This window comes from Mycteria americana, chromosome Z (assembly GCF_035582795.1).
Source record: "Mycteria americana isolate JAX WOST 10 ecotype Jacksonville Zoo and Gardens chromosome Z, USCA_MyAme_1.0, whole genome shotgun sequence".
Classification (NCBI taxonomy): Eukaryota; Metazoa; Chordata; class Aves; order Ciconiiformes; family Ciconiidae; genus Mycteria; species Mycteria americana.
Window position 1 is genome coordinate 13,667,323 of NC_134396.1, and position 17,015 is coordinate 13,684,337.

A 17,015-nucleotide genomic window follows, 5' to 3' on the forward strand; every position below is an offset into this window, starting at 1 on the left:
GAAGCCAAAGGTTCAGAGTGTTTTGAATTCCTTAAAAGGTTTGCATATAAACTCTAAAACACTCTTCCATGTAAGGAAAATATACTTATGTGTTTTATTACTGCTTAGATCTGTCCTACATTACTTACAATCAGTGATTTGCTTTCAGATCGACTAAGAAGTTCCCAGGAGCTTCCCCATGGAAGCTGCTCCATTCATTCCCCTCTAACCTTCATGTGCGACTAAAGCTATGAACAATGCTGAAGCAGCAGGACCGGCAATGCTGGGTTTCTGCACCTAAGTGTGCTTTGCAAAAGCCCCCTGCTCAGCCTGCTGGGTTTGGCAGAAGGATCGTAATACTGAACTGTCACATATTATTAACATCACACAGGTCTATCACACAGGACCAAACAGGCAGCCTGATGACAGTAGCGTTACCAATCTGGAGCCAAATCCTACGCTTTTTGGTCAGACCTCCCATCACCTTTGATAGGAACAGAAAGAGTCGTAACGGGAAATAGATTGTCAGCAACTGCGGTGTTTTCCTTTAAAAGAGGCATGCTGAAATGAACTAGCACATTCCCCACCAGCATTTGATCTACTGTTTTAGACAAACCAGAGAAAGGGGAAGGATATGTTTGCTGGGAGGGTGTAGGTAGTTTCACTCCAGGTGTTTAAAGGACGCTGGCATAAAGTGAAAATTAAAGTAAAAATTTCCTCTTCACCTGATCCTTCAGGATGAGATGCTGTTGACACGGATGATATAGCAGTATTCATCAAAGCATCATCTCCTTTAAGAAGAATGAAATCCCCTTACCTCTGTTTTCACAGAGGAATTTTAATAAAGAGCACCCAGAGCCGTAGACACCGCTCCTAACCTGGCATGTAAAGCACACATCTTAAAGTTAACAGCTGGCTTTTTTGAGATCTGCAGTTTTGAGGTGAGGCTGTTTCTCAGTGGTAGCACAGCAGATGTGCACTGGATACACAAGTGCATGCCAGCAATTTTTGCACAGCTGGCTTGTACAATATCTTCAATTTCTTATGACATGTTTGGGAGGTAGGCAGGTTGTGACCTGTCAGCAGTTCAAGTGTGAAGTTTGTCTTTCTGGACAAAGGGTCCATTTCATGGTTAACTGCAATTCCAGGAATATCCTTCCAGGCCTATCTCCTATGGCCAAAGAGCCAGCTGCTGCATTATCATAACTATTCACATTTAGTAGTCAGTAGGGCTGCCTGGGAAGTAGACAAGGGCAAATTTTCATAGAAATCCTGAAATGGATGTTCACTTTATCATAACGACATTTAAAATGCAATGTTTTCTTGCTAATATCTTACTCTAACATCAGTCTACCTTGCAAGGTAGATTAGGCAGTGGTAATAAAATAAAGAAGAAAGATTGATTTCAAAGTCTCAGGCTCAGGAGATCCAGTCTTTTCTACTGTGACTTTACTGATAGGAGATACCTTTGTAACTAACTTCACAAATTGTGTGACATTTAAGTGTGTAGATAAATGAAATGCTCTGATGTCAAACAATCATTATTTCAAATTGTCAAGACTTGTGCACTCCCTAAAATAACCAGAAATCCAGCTTATTATAATGCCATAAAATAAGATAGATTACACTACACTTTAATTTGGAAAACTTCAGTAAGCAGAAGACTTAAACCCTAAGGCAATTCAAGTACTTAAATGCTATATATTTTATTTGCTATAGGAAAGGAAAAGAGTGAGTCATCCAGGCTGATATTATTTTCTACCACAGACAAGTTTATACTTCAAGTGTAAGCAGGTCTCTAATTGAAAGTGTCAAAAAAAAAAAATTTCTGTTACAATATATTGCTAAATCCTAACTAATTAATCCACCTAATGGATCCTATGCAAAAAAACAGATGTTGGAAGCAAAACATTTTTATATATTTAGGTTGATATCCTGCATCCCGCTTCATAAAAGGTAGAACTTGGTAGAAAACTACATTTAATCAGTAACACTAAAGGAGCTTACACAAAGAGGCTTTCTAGAGTTAAACCCTATAGCTGGTGGTTGCTAAATGGACTCAAATTTGAAAGCCCTCTGAACAGACGCGTTTAACTGGTTCTAAATGGGGTGATCAGTCACATCAGATGTATGGCAGACGAGGAAGTTATTTTTCACTCTATAGCTCGAGTGAAGCAGCGAGGAAGCAGCAGGCCCTGTCTACCTTGGAAAATTTAACATTGCACATTTATAAGCGCAGTTGAAGTGGTTTTGAACACAACTGTAAAGGGAGATAGGACCAAAACATTTACCACAGGTACTGTGTAGTTCTATACCTGTACCTCCATTACAATTTCTGAACAATGAATGCAGACCTGAGCATCAGCTGAGTGTGTCTATAATTGCACTAAACAACATTTGACTACTTCTCTACTTCAGCTGTTGACAATATCCTGGAGGATACAGAGCAGGAGATTTAATACACATAGACAAGTTTTTGCAAACCATGTTTTCATTATCACAGTCCATAATGCAAGACAGTCAACACTTTTGCTTTGAATTATTTGTCTCCTATTCTTTCTTTTCTCTGTGCAATAATATAGCAGTTTATCCCTGTTGTCTTTGAAATACTACATGCTTCTTAGACTTTCTGTTTGGGAACAGAAACCTTAAAACTAAGTGCAAAACAAGATGGTAACTTTTTTCCCTACATAATTTCCCTGTGTTTGGAGTTCCTTGTTCCTCCCTCACCTTTGAGAGAGGTAACACAGGCTAAGAGGAACCACAGGCACCAGGAAAACAAATTTATCTTGTGCAAACAAAGCTTTCATCTTGTCATCTTCATGTGCAGTATATCTCGCTTTACTAGTTTTCAGTTACAATTAATGTTAATACCTACTTTTATTGGTTTTTTTCATTCCTTTAAGGACATGTTGTAGAGAAGAAAGACAGGTTCCTTTCAGTATTCATTTCTGTGCTGACAGGAGTCAGCCGGACTCTGCATCGCTTGTGCAGAATCCCTTGGGGAGGGAAGTTACCGGGCAGAACCACAAATCAGGTATATCGGGCTTCGTGCAGTGCTCTTCACCTGCGGTAAGAAGGCAGGAAGACCTGAGTGCAGTTCTGGTTTGCTGGGGTTTTAGCAGCCTAAACTAGTACAACCCAACCAGATTTTGCTGCTTATGAGACTTATCTAACTCCCCATAATACAACTGGCACATTCCTTCCAAATGTAAGTTTTTGAGAAGTATTGAGAGCTTTTGTGCCCAGCAATGTATTGTTAAGATCATTCTGCCTGCAAATCCATCAGGGTTGCTGCTGTTACACTCACCGTCACCTCCACTGAGCTCCCACACCTGAGGGAGAACAGAAAATAATGGGCTTGGGTGGATGTCTAAACATCAACTCAAGTATTTTTCATGTGTTTTTCTTCTTCAATGCTAGCACTTTCAATTAAATAACTTTCTGGTAACATCAGATCTCAGGTGCAGGCACAGATGTAGCCAGTGTACATTATTGCCTAGGTGACTAGAATTAAGCAAAAGCTAAAAATAGCTAAAATTAGATAAAAATAAATATGAGAACTGAAATACAAGAGCAGCAAAGGACATTTCAATAATAAAGGCAAGACCAGGTATGGTAAAATCATTTGGACAAGTGCAGATTTGAAAAGATTGATAATTTATGTATGTCAGCTAATCTGAATTAAGCATGCAAACAGTTTGTCTGGTTATAAAAGTCAGACATATTGATTAAAAAATATTGCCAGATAATTAATATTTTCATTTTTCTAGTTTTCCCTAGGTATTTTCAATCCATTCAAGAAAGATTTTTCCTTGCCAGGTCTTGAATTTAGATGACATTAACAGGAGATCTAATTCAGCAACAGCTTCCATTTCTATCTGCATAATGACACTTAATGACAGGTTTCTATTGCATTTTACTGTCATGTAAAAATGCTGGTATACACACAGTCTGATAATGTTAAAAAGTATCTAGACATCACTAATCCAGGATAGTGTCAACTATCCACTTCATTCTGCATTTGAAGGTAGAAACTTAATACATTGTCTTGCCAAAAAAAAAGAAAAAAAGTCACTGGGGAAAAAGGGACATGACTGAAACAATCTACAAGGGTTGAATGCAACCCTGGAGACCTTGCTGTAATCTCAAATATTTCCATTTAGCTCGCTGTCCCTCATTATTTGTCTATGCTTTTCAAAGCTATTGGTTTTCAACATCATCTTTTCTCTTAAGCAACTATGGGCTGCATTAATTTCCCAGCTGTAGTTCCCATCACCTTTCTGCAGTATCAGCCTTTGGCTTCACCTTTGTTTCTTGTCTTGTTTGGAATTTTTTATTGTGCCTATAAAGTTGTTTTATTTTGTAGGTGTTCTTGCTTATTTATAAGCTAAATATCATGTAATCTGGAATTGAATAATATCAACTTCAATTTCTACATTACAAATTAAAATATCAGTTGAGACCTCAAAACATTTACAGACGTTCTTCATTTTGACTCCAGTGAGATTCCTCCAATGACTCAAATGTTCAAGCTTAAGCAAAATAAAGACACGGAGGGACCTACTCCACCACCAGGTAATCCTTGTGCAGGTCAGAAATTTCTTTTCCAAGCCACTGAGTGGAACAGGCATAAGAAACATCCCAGGAGTGTGTCCCACCCACCAGACTATTGGGTATCATAGAAAAGCCATCTTAATCTGTTGGCATTACTCCCACGCTTGGGATAATAATTAAATATTCATTGAGCCAAAGAGAAGGAGACAAGGACTTTCAGGCTCAGTGGTTAGGGCACTGAGGTGGGAACAAGAGATTCCAGTCTCTGCTTCACTGAATATTTAATTATTTATAAAGCAGAACAGCTCTGAAAATAAGATTAAGAAAGACCCTCTCAAGAATAGACAACAACCTGCAGATTATCGCATGTAGAAACCTAGATTTAAGACCCTACCTCTTATCAGGCAGGGCAAGGAATCAAAGCTCAGCCTTTTATATCCATCAGAGTACTCCAAACACTGGGCAGTTGAGTAGAACAAACCTAAACATCAGCATGTCCCCAAAATCTCAGCCTTCTTACAGGTAGCACCTCATGGGAAGGGTCAATGATTTGGGAGTCCTTAGCCAGATGGATTTGCAGCTACAAAAGACAGCAAGCCTTGGCATTTCATCAGGGTTTTGGTGTGGGCTAGTAGCTCCGGCTAGCAAACTGTGTGGTTAGAAATCCGCTTGTCAGCAGAAACTTAGGGGTTGAACACTTAGTCAGCAGAACCAAGTGTGGACAGCCCTGCCTAAACTTCACCATGCTGAGCCAGTGAGGTGCAGAGCATAATGGCATAAGAAGAAATTTCATTTTTATATAATTTTTTTCTTCTGTTATTTGGTATCATCATAAGTAAATGAGAGGATTTATTTCAATTTTTAAGTAAAGAAAAGACTTGCATAAGCCTTTAATCTTATATAGCTTGGCTTCCAGGTTGGTCTGATAAATATTTAAGTGAGTTTACTTTGTCATTATTATTTTACATAAATCTCTGTAATTGTTTAAAGTGATTGTTTTAACCTAACTACTTCATCTTCTTATTCCTCCCCTCAAAACATGTGAAAAGATTAAAGAATAGAAAGATTTTTCTGTTCTGAAGAATAGGTTTAGAAAAGTTTAAATCAGCTATTGGACTTGAATCCACTAGGCTTTGCAGGCCCACAAAAAGTGAAGTCACAGCGTTTCACGGAAAGGAGTTAAAAATGCAAAGAGAATTTCTCTTTTTTCCTCATTCTGTTATAAAAGATAGGTTTTACCCATTTTCTTTAAAAAACACCACATATAGAAACAAGATTCTCATCCTGTCAGCAGAAAAAAAAAGGATGTTATTTCCACCAATGCGAATACCCATGGCATGGCTATGGTAAGAATCTGGTGTTCGATCTGAACATTCTTTTCAACCCTTGCTCTGTTGGACATAGACACTGAAAAAACAGGGGTTCCTTGCCCGCAGCAGCTGCACACTGTACTGATAGTGCTAGAAGGAGGATTATGACTAGAGCCCTGGGGATTAGGGGTTCCAGGTTCCTGGCGAGGCCACAGATTTCCTGCATGTGCTTGACTAAATCATCAAGCTTCAGTGAGCCATATTTTTTTCTGAAGTATTTCAGCACTTCGTCATGTAGATTGACACCTAATACCTTTAAATAGCTCACACATGTTCCTTCATTTCCTGCACTGCTAAATGGGGATAATGCCGTCTTTTCCCCTTGGAGTGGTGGGAAGCTCAAGTCATTAACATATGTAAAATGCTCTGAAAATCTCACATTTAAGCCTGTGGAGACCAATAAAGCACACTCATATTCTTGTTTACCATTTCCTCAGGCACAACAGTCTCTCCAGAAAATGAATATTTAAAGAATGGCCAAGTTCTATTTCAAATATTTGACCAAACTATAAAAAATACCACTTCATGCTATGTGTAGCATTAGCACAGTATCTTAAAAATGACATTCAGTTTCTTTGCCACATATACTGGAAACATACATCTTGATTTACTGAAGAAAAAGAAAGTCTGGGAGAGGCATGTTGGAAAAAGTGAAAAAAGTCATATACTGCTAAAGCAGTGCACATTTTTCAGAATACAGATAGTTATAAGCAATGAAAATCTACACATTACCTTCAAATCTTTTCTTATTCTGTGAAACAATGAGACTTTGTGAAAACAGATTTATGTCCGCTCTTATTTTACCTAAAGGCTTATACCAAACTGATGGAAATGTAACTTTGAATTAATAAAAAGCTAAACTATTTTTAGCTGGAATAAAATGATTGTATATTGTGCATAGTTACATCACAGAATAAATAAGTAAGTTTAGAGTATTGCTACCATAGTGCCACGTCAACTTTAGTTAAGTTTAGCTCATGCGATGTGTAGATTTTCAGTGTAACAAACCATACTTAAAACAGGTGTCACCTGCTTCTTTGTGAATGTAGGACAGAATCTAATTCCTGAACTGTAACAGGAATGAAACGCATCATCTCTGAGTTATGCTTTTAGTATATAAGGGCTTTAAATGGTTAATTTATTAATTGATGTTCTAAGCAAGTTGAGGATATTAATATTCTATTGCATAACTACTTTAGAGATAGTCAAAAGGCATGAATCTAAAGAAACTCCTGACCTGATGACTCCACAACCATATTAAAATATATACTAAAATAATAACCTTCTATAAACATAGTTTTAATCACATTTGTGAAATTTTTCACTTGCAACTTAAGGGCATCATATGATCAGTCTTTTTTTTATCTGGGAATACAGCAGCATGTGCATGTACATCTCCAATTGTGAGGTAGCTTCACACAGTTCTAAAAATATGCCTTATATGAAGCACCAACTCATGAAATACCTTCTAACAGTGACCATTTCAAGGCCAAAATCTTAGTCCCAGCTGGACCCCCTGGCAGTTCTCCACAACACAGGTCCAGAGTGAGGAATTTCCCCTCTAAGCTCTATCCCAAATCCCTGCTTTGCCAGTGGCTTGATCTCCTTACAGGAAGCTCCTGCTGTTTGGTTTGCTTGGGCTCCTCCATCCAGGCAGACTACCTGGAAGCAGTGCCCCTGCCTGAGTCAGAGATAGTGTGTCTTCACAAATCTTTCTGCTCTCTGTGTTTATATATTTTGTATATATGTCATTTATATATGTTTTGCTCTCTTATTATTTTTGAGACTTACTAAACAAAGTTAGCATCTCCTGGTCATCTGCCATATACAGTTTCCTCTGCAATATATGCATTTTTGCTATGTACAGACTGTCTTAATGCTTCTGTCCATGGTAAACTACAAAAATCAGCACATTAATATATTTATATGTAGCGACTGGAGAATGGAACCAACATGGAAATGTTAATGTTGGATTCTTGAAGCTATTAGACTTTGGGGAAGCTTTTTAAAATTTATGCCCCCATATGAGAAAAAGGAAGCCAATCAGCCAATATAGTACGGAAATTTAGAAGATCTCAGAATCACAGAATCACAGAATCGTATAGGTTGGAAAAGACCTTTAAGATCATCCAGTCCAACTGTAAACCTAACACTGCCAAGACCACCACTATACCATGTTCCTAAGCACCTCATCCAAACGTCTTTTAAATACCTCCAGGGGTGGCGACTCAACCACTTCCCTGGGCAGCCTGGTCCAATGCTTGATAACCCTTTCAGTGAAGTAAAATTTCCTAATATCCAATCTAAACCTCCCCTGGCGAAACTTGAGGCCATTTCCTCTCATCCTATCACTTGTTACCTGGGAGAAGAGACCGACCCCCACCTCGCTACAACCTCGTTTCAGGTAGTTGTAGAGAGCAATAAGGTCTCCCCTCAGCCTCCTTTTCTCCAGGCTAAACAGTCCCAGCTCCCTCAGCTGCTCCTCATCAGGCTTGTGCTCCAGACCCTTCACCAGCTCCGTTGCCCTTCTCTGGACACGCTCCAGCACCTCAATGTCTCTCTTGTAGTGGGGGGCCCAAAACTGAACACAGTATTCGAGGTGCGGCCTCACCAGTGCCGAGTACAGGGGCACGATCACTTCCCTAGTCCTGCTGGCCACGCTATTTTTGATACAAGCCAGGATGCTATTGGCTTTCTTGGCCACCTGGGCACACTGCTGGCTCATATTCAGCCAGCTGTCAGCCAACACCACCAGGTCCTTTTCCGCCAGGCAGCCTTCCGGCCACTCTTCCCCAAGCCTGTAGCGTTGCATGGGGTTGCTGTGGCCCAAGTGCAGGACCTTGCACTTGGCCTTGTTGAACCTCATACAATTGGCCTCGGCCCATCCATCCAGCCTGTCCAGGTCCCTCTGCAGAGCCTGCCTACCCTCAAGCAGCTCAACACTCCCGCCCAATTTGGTGTCATCTGCAAACTTACTGAGGGTGCACTCGATCCCTTCGTCCAGATCATTGATAAAGATATTAAACAGGAGTGGCCCCAACACAGAGCCCTGGGGAACACTGCTTGTGACTGGCCACCATCTCATTAGAATATTTTTATTTCCCCTTTTTCTCCTACAGCCCAAATGCATAGGAAGACAGATTTGGGAACTCATATTCTGGTATTCATCTACACCAACCTCAGGAGAAAAACACTTGCTTCTCAGCAGAGGAGGACAGATACTGTCTGTCCCAGTCAGCAAGCAATGACTCACTTCCTGCCCAAGTGCTTTTGTCACTGGATTCAAGAACCATTTAGTGCTATTGTAAAAAGCAGTAGCAAACCATGACAATGAGGTGGAGGAATGAGAGGTAGCTGCAGCTGGGAAGGTACAGCCACAATTCCAAAAGGTGAAACAAAGGCTAGAGGTTCCCTGGTGAGGGGTAAAGCAACCTGCCTGCTGATGAGACCTGTAAGTCAGGGACAGGTTTGTCTCTTAGAGAGCAGGGACTGTTACTCTAAGTCAATCCAGCTCTCTTACTGCTACCTGTGCTTTCTATGTGAGCTCTAACAATATGCTAGAGGTGACCCATAGCAGGTCAGAAGTGACTTGAATATGCTGGAGGCTCAGTTGGAGTAATAAAGGTAGAAATAAACACATGAGTAAAGGTCAGTCAGGTACAAACACATTCTGGAAACAAGCACTGTTTTGCACCAGGGTCAATTGGAAAGCTTTAGCCTCTTTGACAAAGAACGTCCCTGGAAGGAAGAACTGTAGCAAAAATTTGGGTCCAGCTCCCAAAGAGAAGCAGAGAAATTACTAGGTACAGATTCTCAGTCCTAGAAAGGAAGGCTTTAAAATTTGAAAGGGGCAGGTGATAAAAGACTACAATAAAGCAAAATATAGTAATAGCCTAGCCAGAGAATTAGCTTCTAGGGGGAAAAGAGAAAGCAGCAAGAAGACCATATGAGAGACAGCGATAAGACTTATTGGATCACATTCTGATGTCTCTACATATGTCAGGAGTGTAGGAAATAAAGAGAAGCAATGAGAAACTGAGCATGCAGCCAAAGGCATGACAGAACTGACATCAAGGGAATGTAGTAGAACAAACTGTGAGATAAGTACTGGTATAAAAGTACACATTATTCAAAAAGAACAGAAGGGAACATTCAAGAATATACTTTTTTAGTATATGTACTTATTCTGAGCATCAAGAACAAGTCAAAGGGTAACGAAAAGTGTGAAGAAGAGTAATGTCATGGTAGGGTTCCATCTCTAGTTAACTGTGGGAGACATGTAGTAAGTCTAATGCTCCATCAACCTAAATCCCAGCCACTTAAATACCCTTTTGGACAAACTTGCTAAGAGATAATTGGATAAAACGAAGGAAAAGTATTAAAGAAGAAAGAAGAATCAAGTAAGTATCTGAAGGTGGAAGATAATTTGCATGAGTTTAATGAGAAATTAGGTGTTATTCTAAGAAATAGAAACATCAAAAAAGGGATAGTGTCCTACAGAAAAGCAGACTTCAGTAAACTCTGGAAATTGATAGATAGTGTGTCTTGACATATAGCCCAAGGATTCAAGGAACACTAGCTGTAATTTAAGAAGAGCTGTTCAAAGCACAGCAGCAAACTGTGACCCCAAAAAAAGAAATAATAGGGTATGTATTGAGAGTGCCTTATGGGTAAGAGACTTATAAGCCCCATAAGACCTATCAGGAGCTTTTTAATTATTTAAAAATAAGAAAGAACTTAAAATTAGAAGGCACATAGGTGAAGGTAGCCATCAGAGCCCAATCGTATCATGTAAAAATAGAAACTACGGGTAATCTAACTTGCAGCTGGAAGGACACATAAAAATTAAAAATAAAAAGTTCCACAAATATATTAGAAATGAGAATATGCAAAGAGAATTAGAAGAATCTGAAAACAAATAGTGAGACATGATATATTTTCTGCTCCAGTCCTCACACATATAGATAATCTGGATGCATTTATTCAGGTAAATACAAGGTAGCTATGGAATGCTCCCTATCCCCAAAAGGCAGCTGAGATTAGTGGAAGCCTCTTTGGAATTACTTTTATTTATGAACAAACCTTTTCTATTATGAAACTACAAAAATTTATAACTAGTATCACATAAAAGATTTTGGATGGCATTCAATATTGTATGGGGCAAATGGTACAGTAAAGCTGGATGTCCAAACACTGGATTCAGAGATGTAATGCAAAACTTTCAGTTCCCACTTTTTTTACTCCTTTACCTCAAATGTTAATTTTTCCAGTGGTTTTCAGTAGTTTTAAAACTGATATTCTGATATTCCTCTATAAAAATATTAAATAGGCCTTTTTATTACTAATTAACACTATAGGTAAATGTATACCTTAGGGTTGCCTTTACCAACATCCTCCACACTACAAAACTTGGGTTACAGTGTTTCTGTTTGGATTCAGCAAGAGAATGTGGATGGGATTCAGAAACACTTCAGAGACTTTGGAGGAAAGGATCATAACTGACAATGATTTTTGCAACAAATTGCAAAAATTACCTGAAATCAGGTAAGTTTTCTGTGTCATATTTAAAGTACAGAAGGTCAAAATTATTTAATGTATTTGTAATATAATAAGTGCTGTTCAATCATTTTTACTGCCACAACATTCCCTTCCTGATGGAACTTCTCAGTGGAAGAATAGTAAGGAAGGATGTGGCATAAGAAACAACTTCCCCTAACAACATACAAAGTCTTTGGGTATTCATTGTACTGGCAACCATCAGGATGGATTGATTGAAAATGCATCTAGCAGATGGAGAAAAAACATTCATTATTGGTATGTGTTCTATTTAATCTTTTCTTTCAAAGTCACGCTCCCTCACTCCATGCTCCAGTCACACTCCTACACAGCAACAGCCACCTGTTCTGAAGTGCACCCTTTTGCTTACCTCTGGTTAGGGCATGTCTCATTTGTTTAATATCTTCCCAGTATTAACAGACTGAGTTAGTACAATAGTAAATACAAAGGGTGATCCCTTGACTTCTCTTTGGCATTAAAAACTGTAATCTTCTCTACATTAACCAGCAAGAGACAAGGTTGTTCTAATAGAAATAAAGCTAGGGTTTGGTTTGCAGTACTTCACTGATTGTAGAAGGCTGTTCTGTTTTTTTCACCTTTTTTTTTTTTTTCCTTCAGGTGATCAGTCCCTACATACTACTATTATGTTGAAAAGCAACAACCTACCTAAGAATTACACTCATGTGTCATCACCCTTCAACCTAAAGTGGGTTAGGAATATATACATATATTTTGTCCAAAGATGCATATTTATCATTATGATTCATGATGCATTGGAAAAGTTTGTCACAGTCAGTGAACTTCCTGACAAAGGGGGTGGGGTGGGGGGTGGAGCGACGAGGCGGGGAGGGGTGGAAAGAAACACACGCCAAAACATGCTCAAATAACAGATAGTTAGCTTAGGAGAGTTTGTTTGTTTCTTTGCTGTAAAAATGTTCTAGACACCATTATTTTGTTATTTCACATCAGGATAAAACCAAGATATTTGAAAATAGTATGAAAGATGCGTATGAATATCTTTACTGAAAAAAGGAATAAGAGGTACAAAGTAATTCAGAGAAGCCTAATTATTAGGGATCTGATGTGGGATGCAAAAGATCCAGTTTTAAGCCCCTGGTATGCATTATTTAGTGGCAGAACTCTCTGGTCCTCTGTATCCCCAATGATTGTTCTAACTTCTAAGCTGATCTGACAAGTTGTGACTGAAGTTATTCTGTGGAGTTCCAATTGTATAAATAATTGAATGTTTTTTGGAGCAGAGATTTGAACCTCATTCTTCCCAAATGATTACTCTTAACTGCTGGGTGGTACAGTTCCTCCTCTCACTACTTTTCTCTGGTTCAATGAATATTCAATATTTTATAAAAAGTGGAACTGTTCCAAGAAGAGCAACAGAAGAACAAACTGTATTTTCTTTTAACTCGGCTCTTTATCATGACTGCTGCTACACTGTCATGTGTTCCTGTTAAAAACATGTCTGGCTCAGCACCATGCAGCCTGTCAAATTCCTTTCAGCCTCTTTAAGAACTGTATTTTGAAGGACCTTCTTTTCCCATTGTTCTTACAGTGCATCCTATCTTATTACTTGGTCAGTAAATTTTTAACATTGTCCTCTCTACTTTTTTGCAATGCCTCCAATTTCTGCAAAAGTTTCATCCATTTTCACTGGCAGATTTTTCATAAGTTTCAGTGTGATAAAATTTGATTTCCATTACTTTATCTGTTGTTGGCATACAAGGCACCATGGTAAGGAGCAAGTGATTAACTCCAATTGATCAAAAGAACAGAGGGTAAAAGGAAGACAATAAAAGGTAATATGACATTACTTCAAAGTGTAATGAATGCAAAGGCTAGTAGCCTCCTCTTTTTGGTATTACATGGCACAGCAAAGTCTTAGGAAGGCTTTTGAAATAGCAGGTATAAATGCATCTTTGCTGCTTTTTAAAAAAGTAGAAAGTTATAAAAAGTAATACTAGAAAAAGATACTAAAGGAATATTTATTCCTGAAAAAGAAGACTACAAAGAAAGCTTTAAACTTTTTTATTTTAAAATAGGCCATTCTGAGGTGAAAAAAAATTCATCAAGACAGCAGTGAAATATGGACAGTACTCAAGAAAGGGAAGAGAAATCATCAGTATGGCTGAAGCGTAGTTCATAGTGATTTACGATTCTCTTATGCTGCCTTTAACTGAAGTCCTTAAAGGAAAAGTCTTAAGTGTCGTCTTCGAGGTTATGGCATCCCTAGAAAAATGACTGATTAGTGAGCCTTTTTGCTGTTCTGTGTAATAATACAAAAAATATCTCAATTGCAATAAGATCTCAGGAGAAAACTCCAAGAGTTTTTCCTTTTGAGGAACACCATCATTAGGATGGAACAACATGCACTTTTTCAGTTCACAAATTAAAACACAAGCCATGCTATTTGTGTGTTTACTTTGAAATTAAATTATTACCAGCTGCTAGCAGATGTGTTTGAGGAGCAAATCTTGTGCTCTCAAGAAACTCCTATCAGCCCAACAGTCAGTCCCTCTATGTGACAGTTGTCTGCAACATGCAGATCATTCCAAATTCCAGTGTATGGACATATCATACCATGTAAACACTGGTAGTCAGTATTTCTTACAGCTGGATATGCTATTCCACTGAGGTTTCAAAACCAACGTATTTTGGGGCATTCCGTTTAACCTGTTGCAGCTGTAGTCTTTGCACCCACACTTCTTAGGTTTTCCCACTTTTTTTAGTTTGTTTATAGCTTCTTGAAATGCCTGGGCTTACCAACCCCAGATGTAGGAATCCAGACCTTTATTCCCTCAATGATCCTAAATGCCAAAGGGTATCTGAGTCAATCTTCTTCAATACATGGTTGAAATAAGTACTGGATGGGATGAAAAGGTTAGTTGCCATACTGATGAATGACTGAAGTCTTTCTCATTCAGAAAATTAAAAAATGAAGACATCAGGTATTTAGGCAGCATTTTCCCTCACTCTGGAGGTAAAGCTCACCTGGAGTTATTCTGCAGTGCTAGAGAAAGGAGCAATATGGAGTCTGTGGTGGAGCAATGTGGAGCAATTGTGGAGTCTATACCGTTTTCCTGAAATGTTCATAGAATATGGTGCCTCTTGAAGGAATGAGGTAATAAGACAGTCATTTTGAAATCTTGGCTGTTCCCAACCTGCATATTCTTCTTTCCTGCCTTTCTTACTATATTATTTCCCAACGCACTTAGTATAGAAACGCACCAGATGCAGACAAAGACAGTTGTGTCTTTGGTCAGCGAGCTGGCCCAAACCATAACAGTCCCATCCATGACTGCTTTCTGGGACCATTACTTCCAGCAAATTAGAGTTCTAAATTTGGTCTGAAGACTGAAAGGCAAGCTTAATGGCCCTACAGGATATTATCACAAGCCATTGTTGACTATTTTCTTGTATTTCAAGTGAAGTCTTAATTATGGTATCACAAGGCATTATGCCAAGAATCCCATTTTGTTTGAGCAATCCCATTATCCAACTCTTTGCCTTTTGTGATTCAGCTAGATTATATTTTTTCAATTGAGTTTCCATTTCCACTTTCAGCAGTGATGTAATTCTACTTGTGCTCTTTTCCATTACCATTTCTTGGTAAATGGATTAGTTTGAATATTGTTTTGTGTTTACTTTCCAGAATTAGCAAAATAAATGTTCTAGTGGATGAAGCATCTTTAAGTAAAATGCACTTTCCTTTGGAATATTATACATAATTTCATAAAGAGCTCACACTGTTTTTCAGCTGTTTAGGAGTCTATAGTAAAATATTCTAAATGCAGAAACGTAAGGAAGAGTTAGAAGCCTTTTATCCTAGGAGACCTGTGCCTAAATTCTGTCTGACAGTAGTACAAAAAGTGGAATTTGTTGCTATCATGTAACTTATCAGTGACACTTGTACACTTCAAAGTTGTAAATCAGTGCAGCTGAATTACACCCTGGTTGTGGTTTAGCCCCAGTCAGCAATTAAGCACCACTCAGATGCTCACTCACCCTCCCCCCCTGCTGGGATGGGGGAGAGAATCAGAAGAGCAAAAGTAAGAAAACTCATGGGTTGAGATAAGAACACTTTAATAATTGGATAATAATAATAATAATAATAATAATAATAATAATAATAAAAATCGTAATGAGAAGGAAAACAACAAGAGAGTGAGAGAGGAACAAAACCCAGGAAAAAACAAGTGATACAACTGCTCACCACCTGCCAACTGACACCCAGCCAGTCCCTGACCAGCGATTGCTGCTCCCCGGCCAACTCCCCCCAGTTTCTATACTGGGCATGACATCATGTGGTATGGAATAGCCCTTTGGCCAGTTGGGATCAGCTGTCCTGGCTGTGCCCCCTCCCAGCTTCTTGTGCACCTGGCAGAGCATGGGAAGCTGAAAAGTCCTTGACCAGTGTAAGCATTGCTTAGCAACAACTAAACCGTCAGTGTGTTCTCAGCATTATTCTCATACTAAACCCAAAACACAGCACTATACCAGCTACTAGGAAAAAAATTAACTCTATCCCAGCCAAAACCAGGACACCCTTCTTGCTAGAGAGCCAGAACTGAAGTATACAGACTTGAAAGGCAGAGATAGAAAAAGTGGCAGAACTATGTTACACGGAGAAACAACCAGTGATTGAGAAACAACCATAGATTATGTGGCTTCCCGTCCTTTTCTTCAGCTGTTTAGTTGTAACTCTTGAGGATGAGCTAGAATATAAAAGCTCTCCATTTAGGGGTGACAGGGACACAACATAAGCCACACCCAGAGAAGCACCTTTGATTTGCTTTTTCAGGGCAGATCTCAGTTACATCAGTGGAACAGGAGAAGCTGACACCATTCCCTGCCACAGCTGGAGAGCTTCAAGGAATGAGAACAGCAAAGTGCACATACCTCCACTGAGAACTTGTCTGTCATTATTGCAAGGAAGAGAACTCCTTCTGGTATCTCTTGACTTCTATTGAAAATTTTCTATAATAGCAATATTCTCCTTCAGGATTTCAATGTAAAGGTTATTTAATTTGCAGTGACTTATTTTCTGATGGATGAAACTATTCATTTTTTTCCTGAAGGGACTTTATTTATTTTTCATCTCATTTTACTTATAAAAGACTGTGCATCATGTGCTGGCTCATCCTTTCCTTCAGTGTAAAGAGAGATCATAAAGATTCTAATCTCCTTTTTATTATTTCATGTGTTTCATCTTTTTCTTTGCTTAATGCAATAGGGGCTATAAAAAATATTCTTCCTGTAAATATATATACACATTTCCAGATATCAAAAGCTGAGATGTGGTCTGGCATTTTTGAATGGCATGTAACATGGCGGAATGTAGACTGTAATTACTATGATGTAATAGACAAACTATTTGGCTAGTGCAAATGCTACTTCCTTTCTCAATTAAGTCTGCTACTGCTTAATACTACAGGCTACATTCTGAGGAAAGGAACTGTTCAGCTTCTAGGAGGAGACAATAATTTATTCCTCTAAACTGTTAATTAAAATACAAGCACAATGGCTTTCGAATCAGATTTA